We start from the raw sequence: 10,592 nt of genomic DNA, 5'->3' as shown, positions 1-10,592 counted from the left end.
ATATAACCATTCACTCTCCAGCCTTGTTTCTGCCATCAAATCGGAACTTTCTGATTACTGCTCCTTCCTCATTATATTCCAATCACCAATAATTATTATTACATCTTGATAGCATGTTTGAGCAATTTTGGAATGCAAAAGTTTGTAGAAATTCTCTGTTTCCTCCTTTTTTATTTTAGTTGTTGATACATATTTTTGAATGATAGTTGTACTAGTAGGTCTTCCTTGTACATATATGAATACAAAAATGTATCAAACACCTTTTATTTGTGGTGTTGGAGCAGAGTGCTGGACATCCCATGGTCTGCCAAAAGAATGAAGAGATATAACATGGAAAAGGTGTGGCCAGAGTGCTCCTTGGTAGCAAGGATGGCAAAGCTTTATCTTTCATACTTTGGACATGTTGCTAGGAAAGGTTACTCCTTGGAAAGTGATAGTGTGCTTGGAAGTGTGGAGGGTTCAGCGAAAGAGAGGAATACACCTAATGATATGGATTGACACTGTGACTGCAGCAGTGGGCTCAAGCGTATCAGAGATGATGAGGATGGTTCACTATGAGTCTTACTCAACTCAATGCCTCTTAACAACAACATGCCAAGCTGGACTGTATGAAGAATGTGGCATGAGGATGGATGAAGACTCATCAACAGCCTGTGATATGCAGATGACACAACTATACTTCCTGAAAGTGAGGAGAACTTGAAACACTTGCTATAGAAGGTCAATGACTAATAGTCTGCAATGTAGATTGCATTTCAACATCAACAGGATAATAATCCTCTCAGCTGGATCAAAAAACAACATCATGATAGAAGGAAAAACTGAAATTTTCAATAATTTCATCTTACTTGGATCCACAATCAGTACAGTTGGTATCAGCTGTCAGGAGATCAGGAGATGTATTGCATTGGGCAAATCAGCTGTCAGTGACCTCTTCAAATTACTGAAGAGCGATGATGTCAGTGTGAAGACTAAGGTGTATCTGATTCAGTTGTAATCTTTTTATGCATCTGAAAGCTGGACAATGAATGACGATGACAGGCAAAGAATTAATGTATTTGAGCTGTGGTGTTGAAGAAGAATGCTGAATGGTCCATAAACTGCCACAAGAATAAACAGATTGGAAAAATTGCAGGCAGAGTTCTTGTTAGGGGAAAGACAGCAAAGCTTTATCTCATATACTTTGTGTATGTTGCTTGGGGAGGCTATTCCTTGGAGAGTTACTGCTTGGAAAAATAGATGATCAGCAAAAGAAGAACATCTTCAATCAGATGGACTGACACAGTGACTGCAAAAATGGGCTCAAATGTATGAGAGATAATGAGGGTGGCACAGGATTCTGGTCTCTTGCTCATAGGATTACTATGAGTCGCACTTGACTTGATAGCACCTAATGCCAGCAACAACAACATGCAACATACTGTTGTTGTTAGGTGCCATCACACTATAAGAATAAAAAAGAGGAACATTCTGAGTTCACCTTTAAGGTGAAGGATGCTAAGACTCAGGGGTTCATATATTGTTGTTGGTGTGTTGTGTCAAAAAATTGAAACCTTGCCATCTTCACAATTTCTTTATGCTCAAGGTCACTTTTTAAGTCACTGTGGGAGTCTTCAGATATTACACTTGGCCTCTGGTTGTGGAGCAATGAAAGCAAATGAGAGCAAAGGGAAACCTCACCTCTTAGGACGTGAGATGTCAGTTTTAGGGAGGAAATCCACATTTTCTAACTTTGCTGACACTGTCTAAATTCAGAGATTAAGACATCACCATCATCAATGTGCCTGCATGCAGTAGTGGCCTTGAGCCACCATCATGAACACGAAGAGAAGCAAAGATGAATAAATGAGACACAGGTGGATTTTCTTTAAAGCCTCCTCATTTCCTGACACTGTACACAAATGATACATTTTATAGACAACATCGATGAAAAGCCCTAGGTCATCAAAATAGATGGTGTCCACAAATAATCTCGAGGGAGGATTTTGAAAGATTGCTCTGTCCAACTCCACACCTTCAGGCACGATCTCATTTCCAAGAATATGAAAGTAATATATACATATTATATGTATTTCCTCATAACTTACAGGACCATATTTCTGTATTTTAATTCAGTAATGCTGAAGTATTCCCCAAGATCTAATACACAAAGCTGTAGATCTAATTCTCTTGAAGTTCTTTCAAAATTTATTTCCCAGCTCAATATATTTAGTGTATATATTTTTGCTTAGGTTGGCAGATGCAAGGTTTTAATATTTCTCTATTACTAGTGGAGGAAATGGGACACTGAGGAATGGAGAGACTTTTTCAAGGTCATGTAGGAGAACATTGATCATGCCAAAGAGTGACATCCTAAGCTCTAGCTCCTGAATTCTTCCCCTCTGTAATGTACTGCTGGGTGGATGTGAGGAAAGTTATAAACGGAGAATGAATTGTTGGGGCAGCTTAAATAAAATGAGTTCATATAAGAGTCAACAAGGTCTGGATGCACTTTAAAAGGGAAAAGAAAAGGGAAATGAGAGTCAGAGGGAATCTAGAACATTTAGAAGGAATAAGTGAGTGATGAGAGAGAGAGAGAGAGAGAGAAAGTGTATGTCTTATCACCTTTTTACAATATGTTTGTCAAATTTGACTGTATCAAAACTATATGGAAAATTTTTAAAGACAACACACTTATTGTACTTAATTGGTTGCTTTTGGGTCAGTTCTGACTCATGACATTTATTAGCATTTCAGAGTAGAATTATGGTTTTACTCAGATTTTTACTTCTGATGGCTGATTTTTCAAGAAATTCATCTGAAAGTCTTTCTTCTGAGTCACCTCATGTTGGACCCCAATTGTCAACTCTTTGGTTAGCAAAGAATACATTAATCATTTGCATCAACAAGGAGTTCTGTGCCTGGTCTAGAATGGACCAGCCTGTGTGTCTGAGGGCTCATCTCTGTGTTCACATGGGTCTGAAGGAACGGCTGGATGGATTTAGAAGCATTGCCCTCTGGGTAGGAGGTGATTAAAAAGGCACACTTCAGTCAGAATTCCTATGGAGCGCATCAGGAGGTTGAGAGTTTCTGGATACACTGTCAGACTGTGTGTGTAACACATGAAATTCAATTCCCCATGGCACCCCGAGTACCACCTTTGTGGCTATACCCAGCATTTCTGTTCTTTAAAACAGACACAGATCCACAACTTATTAATAAGATACTCGTGTTTTACTCTTATTGTTTGAGATTTCCTGAGGAGATAGGAAATAATGATTAATTTGCTTATCACAGGACAACAATTGATGAAATTCCTCTTAGGTACTTCTATTCTTTCCCCAAGGCATCCCTAGATAGTGCGAACTATTAATGCTATCAGCTGTTATTTGAAAAGTTTGTGGTTTAAATCCACACAGAGGAACCTAGGAAGAAAGACTTAATGATATTATTCTGGAAAACAGAATTATTATGGGACACAATTATTTTCTAACACACATGAGATCACCATAAATTGGGATTTACTCAGTGAAAGTTATATGCTTCCCTAAGAGCGTGTCATCTCACGTATTTTTTCCTCCATGGCCTTCAAAACTCCCTCTATTGTCCCAAACAATTGCACATGTTTCTTATCAAGGGCTCAGTCTGGTCTGGGCACCACGAGCCTAATTTTCTCTGGAAAACAGCAGCAACCGCTTTTCTCTAAGCCCTAGACTGTTGTAAATCTATATGTGCTCGTATGTCACTAGATCCGTCCGATCCATACTGTGATTTGTTCAATAGTACACAGACTGCCCCCCTGTGTTTCACCTGGTCCACTCTGCAGAGCAGAGCTGGCAGTCACGCACTGGTGCCAGGATTGGTCAGAAGATCTCATCCTCTGCCACACGGATCTGAGTGGTTGAAATCTTTATGGACAGGCCTCGCAGGGGAAGGTGAACTTCTGCTCCTAGAATATTAGTTTTCTTCTAGTCTTAGTTATTTGGTGTTGCTGTAACAACAACAAAGGACAACAAAACCCCAAGTTGGTCTCTTTCTCTTTTCTCAGAGCTCAGATATATAAAATCAGGATTTAGCTCTAGAAGGAAGTCCTTCTTTGTATAGTTTAATTTCTGTTACCTGCCTGTAAACTTTGACATTCTTAACCTTATAGATTCACCGGCCTCCCTCCCTTCACATCTACCCATTTTATGTGTTCCTAGGTCTATTTTATGCTTTTGAGAAGGCATCATTCAAGAGATATTCGAGTTAGAACATACTTTATGCTTGTATAGCATCATTAACCCAACAAAAGAAGCTTCCTATTTCAATCTAGATCACTCTCATAAGTATAGAAGTTGGTACAACCTAACTTTCTGGGGAACACAATTCAACCACAAATCTCTTGTTAATCAGTGATCCTTTGCTTCCCATCCTTGATCCTTGTTGTCTCAGTAGACAACTCCAAGAGGCCATCTCCTGATCAGAATCTTCTTTCTGCTGTTTCGTTTCCCACTTCTATCCAATTTTTAAATCCTAAAGACAGCCTGGTCCTTCAAGCCTAAAAATATAGAATGGGAGGAAAAATGACAGGATGATGAGTAGGAATGGAAACAGAAGATGAGAAGGGTTTGTCCAAACGTGGTGGCAGGCAGAGCCTTTATTAGCTTATAAATGCTTCAGTGTGGGCTCGGTTTTCAGAGCAAATAATGCTTGTGTTAGTTGTTTGAAATATGAGTTATTATAATGAATGTATCAATCTTCCCTTTGAAAAAGGTTTTCTATAGACAGTTCTTATGCAAAATTGATCTGCATTAAGAAAATTGATTTCTGTAAGTCATGAAGAAACTACACCTTGTTTCTTGAAGTTTACACTTAACTAGTGAGCACATGAGCAGATGAGGCCTCTGAGCCAGGGCTTCTGACCTGGGTCTGGGAAGCCTGGAAACAGCTAGTGTCCACTTAGGGACATTTGACTTTTCTTTTGAGTTTCTAAACTGAGATTGTAAGAGAGAATATAAGGAGAATGAATGTCAGGAAATGCTGGGGTAGAGAAGACTTTTATAGCTGTGGGATGAGATAGCCCTCCTTTTGTACTCACAAGGTAGCGAGTCAACTGGGCATGTATGAAAGGAACAATAGAAGTTGGGAGACAAGGCGATGTCGGAACTCTTGACTTTTCTTGTTGGTGCCATTGATTCTCACTTCAGGACATTCTAGAGACTAGCATGCAGATTTCCTTAACTGCCTCCTTCCAGTCCTTCCCTCCGTAAACACAAAGGCATGTTTTGTGGAAAAGCTGTCACTGCTCATTTTCTCCAAGCAAACTTCCTTCCATAACAATGACACACAATGGGGGAAATTCAGTGAGTGCTATTGTTAACTCCTGTTGAATGGGTCCCCAACTTCTATCTTCCTCTTATTGTTGTCAGTTGCCAATGAATTTAGTATAACTCATAGTGACCTAATGAATAACAGATCTGAACTCCATCCTATCCTGTGCCATCCACATTGTCTCTGACATACTAGAGCCCATGGCTTCAGTCACTGTGTCAATCCATCTCATTGAGGGTCTTCCTTCCCAAGTATAATGTCCCTTTCCACAAAATAGCCGGTCATAACAACATGCCCAAAGAATTTGAGATGAGACTTTATTTTCTTACCTACAAGAATCACTCTGGCTACACTTTCTCTAAGATAGAGTTCTTTGTTCCTTTGGTGGTCCATTCAGTACTCTTCTTCAGCACCACATCTCAACGTTTCTTCTTCTGTCATCCTTATTGTCTTTCTCTAAAGACTGATTTCTTTTGATGACCTGTTTAAAGTGTTCTATTTTGGTCCATATGGTTTACACTGATATTTTTGGAAGCATATTGCCACATCTTCTTTTCTAGTCTATTTTAGTTTGGAAGCTTTAAGGAAACTTTTCATTATTATAGCAACATGTAAGTGTCCACTGACAGATTGAAGTGGCTGTACTTTTGGTTAACTGGCTGAGAATTGAGCCCAGGTCTCCTGTATGAAAAGTGATAATACTACCACTGAGCCAACAATTATTTCTCCTTTAATAAAGTACACACACTGTTTATTATGTTTACCTGTAATGGTTCTGTTTTGAAATGTGCAGTCTAGCTAAAGTTCTATATAGGACTATTTTTCATACTTTCTTCTTTGTAATGTCTTAGAAAAGCTATACTCTCCTTTAGTTCTCTGTAAGAATTGATGAAATGCTACCAAGACCAGATTGAAAAGAAAATAAGTCTATCATACAGATTACAATATTAAAGTAAGTTCTACTCTGGGGTATATAAGGTGGTGTCAGCCCTCACATGAAGCCAAACAGTGAACATACCACTTAACTTTGAGTCTCTCCTGCTGTTACCACTTCTCACTTCATCCTCTAATTTCAGGCAAGTAGCTTCTGCAGACTCAATTTATGAGTTTCAGTGAATATATCACTTGAATATTTACAGGTCCCTTGAGGGCATTTCTGCCTTAAGACTGCTCCAAGCTCAGTTCTCTGGACTTTACCCAGGAGAAGTCACATTAGGTCAGGTTGTTCCCTGACAATAGAAACATGAAGAAAGAACAGGGTGAGAACTTGACTTTGCCGAAATAGTTATGATGAGGAGATAGAAGAAACCATTAAAAGCCTAGGAACAAAAGGTCTGGAGAAGAAAGACACAGATGCAAGATGAAACCTTCTCAGGGTATGTGTACTTCATGAAACAATGACTACCAAGAGCCTCAGATGTGAACTTGTTTGGAAATAGATTTTTCAGATGAAATTAGTTAAGATGATATCATAATATACTTAGGATGGGATCTAAATCTAATGGCTAGTGTCCTTACAAGACAGTAATGGAAAGATAGAGACGCAGGGAAGAAGGCTGTGCGTAAATGGAGGCAAAGGGTGGAGTGATGAATCTAAAGTCAAGGATCTCTGGAAAATACCAGAATCTTGGAGGGGCTCTTCTCAAAACTTTGGGAGAGTCTATCTCTGCCAACACCCTCAATTCAGTCTTCTGATGTCTATAACTGGCAAGATTTTTGCTTTAAGCTACTAGGTACTTTGCTAAGAGTTGACTCAGAAAAATAAGTTGGAGGCAAAAAGAAAAAGAAATTGAGTTTGCTGAGTAGACAGGGACGTGGGGGGTGGGGGATTGAAAGGAGAGGTATCTGTGATGATAGTGATAGAGGAGAAGGACAAGTATCAGATCAGAGTCCAAACTAGGCACTGCTTCCCCATGCAGCTGTATATTGGGTCCTCCTGTGCTCGAGCTGAGGGTGAGGCTTTTCAAGTCATGGCTGAGGACTTGACAGCATTACTGCATTTCTCCTGTGTAATCCTTCAGATGAGGACCATGTATACAGCTGTTATTTAAGTTTGTTTTGTTTTAAATATTTGCAATTAATAAGACTTTGGATGTAAAACTTTCTAAAATGAGATCTCTGCCCTTGTTTTGATCATCAAAGTCATATTTTCCGAACACCAAATTCATATTTTGCAGGACAACTATTAGTTATTATTAATGCATGGTTATCACATGTTTGATCAATTTCAGACTACAGACATTTGTAGAAATACTCAATTACTTCATCTTTGGTTTTAGTGGTTGTTATCGTGTACCGTCAAGTCAGAACTGACCCATAGCTGATCCTCCAATGTGTTTTCAGAAGAGTTAATCTCACGGGAGGAGATCGCCCATCCTTCTCCCATGGAGCAGCTGCTGGGTTTGAATCATGTGCCTTTGGGATTACAATACAACTTCTTGCGACTAGGCCTCCAGAGTTCCCTTAGTGGTTGTTGTACAAATTTAAAAGTCATAACAGCTAGACTTTGTAAAGGAGAGGTTTCAGAGCTCTTATATATAGGGTCGCTGGGAGTCACAGGCGACTCAACAACAACAACAACAACATGAATATATAAAGGGGGTGCTGGTGACTTAGTGGTAAGGAGTTCTGCTACCGACTCAAAGGCAAGTGAGTTCAAATCCACCTGCTCTGTGGGAAAAAGATGAGTGATCTATGCTGTGCAATTTATAGCCTTAGTTTCAACTCGATGGTACAGAACAACAACATAAATATATACATAGTTTTAATAATTATAATTTATAATTATATAAATTTTATAAAATTAAAGTAGCATTACTAAAAATGTTGTTAGGTGCTGTTGAGTGGATTATGACTCAGTGGCCCTAGGAATGAGAAGAATCTTCTTGTCTTATATCATACTCACAATCACAGCCATGATCAAGCTCCTTCTTGCCGTCACTGTATTACTGCAACTCACTGAGAGTCTTCCTCTCCTTTTCTCACCCTCTCCTTTTCTCGGCATGATGTCTTTCTCCAAGTACTGGTGTCTCCTCACAACATGCCTGAAGTATGAGAGAGGAAGTTTCATCCTCCTTGCCTATAAGGAGCACGCTGATTGTGCTTCCTCTAAGACAGATTTTTCTGTTCTTTGCGCAGTCTGTAGGATATTCAACACTCTTCACCAACACAGCGCAAAATCCAAAGGCATCAATTCTTTGTTCTTCTTTATTCATTTTCCATTGACATCTTAAAATTAATAAAAAAAATAAAATAAAATACAGATTTAAATACAAATGTTAAGAAGCTTTGGTGTTGTGGGTTTAACCTGTCAGGCTGTTAATCAAAAGGTCAAGTTGCTGGTTCAAACTCACAAGCAATTCTATGGGAGAAAGGTGGGTAGTCTCACAGACTTACAAACCCGACGGAGAGTCAGAATTGACATCATCAGTCTGAATAGACTCTATAAGAGTGAAAATATATATATATATATATATATATATATATGAAAGTATTTACAGTTTTATTTTTTAAAAGAAAAAAGCAAATTATAAAATTAAAACTAATAAATGTCAGATATAATAATTTTTAGGAGTAAATAAATTGAGTTGTTGTTGCTATGTGCCGTCGAGTCATAGCAACCCTATGCACAACAGCCCTAAACTCTGCTCTGTCCTTTGCCAATCACACTGTCTCTGACACTCCCATCCCAATTATCCCAGACACTGAATCAATCTACCTCATAGAGGGCCTTCCCATCTTGTGCTGTCCCTGCACCCTCCCAAGCATGATGTCCTTCTCCAAGGACTGGTCTCTCCTTACACGTCCAAAGTATGTTAGACTGAGTCTCAGAATCCTTGCCTCCAAGGAGCCACCCGGTTTAACCCTTTCTAGGATGAATCTGTTTCTTTTCATAGCGGTCCATGGTACACTCAATACTCTTCTCCAACACCACAGCTCAAAGGCATCAATTCTCCTTCTATCCTCCCTAGTCATTGTCCAACTCTCTGATGCATAAAAAGTGATTGCAAAGACCTTGACTTGTATCAGAAATGCCTTAGTCTCCAGAGAGACACCATTGCTCTTCAGTACTTTACAGAGTTCCCTAACAGCAGACTTTCCCATGGCAATATGCCTTTTAATTTCCTGGTTACCGGTGCCAAGAGTGTTGACTTTGGAGCCAAGCAAACTAAAGATGTGAACAATCTCGATATCTTCACCATCCATCCTGATGGTGCCAATTGCCCCGGTGCTGAGAATCTTTGTCTTCTTGACATTGAGCCTCAATCCATACTGAAGGCTGCAGTGCTTGACCATCTGTAGCAAGTGCTTCAGGTCCTCCTCAGTTTTAGCAAGCAGGGTTTTGTCATCTGCGTATCACAGATTGTTGATAGATCTTCCACCAATCTTGACCCCACATTTCTCCTCATAGAGCCCAGCCTCCCGAATTATCTGTTCTGTATACAGGTTGAAAAGGTATGGAGATAGGATGCATCCCTGGCGTACAACCTTCCCAATTTTGAACTATGCAGTGTTCCCTTGCTCTGTTGTGACTGCCTCCTGGTCCAAGTATAGGTTTCACATTAGAACAATGAAATGTTCTGGGATTCCCATTCTTCTGAGTCAGCCACAGTTTGTTATGATCCACACAGTGAAATACCTTTGCATAGTCAATGAAACACAGATAGACATTCCTCTGGTATTCTCTGCTTTCAGCTAAGATCCGTCTAACATGAGCTACAATATCTCTAGTACCACGACCCCTTCTGAACCCAGCCCAGACTTCTGGTAGTTCTCTGCTGATGTGCTGTTCCAGTTGTTTTTGGATAATCTTCAGTAAAATCTTGCTTGCATGTGAAATCACTGAGATTGTTCTATAGTTTCCACACTCTGTTGGGTCATCTTTCTTTGGGATAGGAACAAATATAGATCTCTTCCTGTCAGTTGGACAAGTGGTTGTTCTCCAGATTTCTTGGCACAACTTGATGAATACATCCAGGGCAGCATCTGTTAGCTGAAATATGTCAATTGGTATACCATCTATTCCTGGAGCCTTATTTTTTGCCATTTCCATCAAAGCAGCCAGAACTTCTTTCATCACCATAGGCTCTTGCTCATATATTGTTTCATGAAATCCTTCTGTGTCTGCCAATTCCTTTCGATACAGTGACTCAGTAAATTCTTTCCTTCTTCTTTTAATACTTCCTGGATCATTTAATATTCTTCCTAAAGCATCCTTGATTATAGCAGCTTGAGGTTTGAATTTGTTCTTCAGTTCCTTGAGCTTAAAATATGCTGAGCGAGTTTAGCCCTTTTGACTT

The sequence above is a fragment of the Elephantulus edwardii genome, unplaced genomic scaffold, assembly GCF_000299155.1.
Source record: "Elephantulus edwardii isolate Elephantulus edwardi_28Jun2011 unplaced genomic scaffold, EleEdw1.0 scaffold00051, whole genome shotgun sequence".
NCBI lineage: Eukaryota > Metazoa > Chordata > Mammalia > Macroscelidea > Macroscelididae > Elephantulus > Elephantulus edwardii.
Note: the sequence above shows the minus strand (reverse complement) of the source record.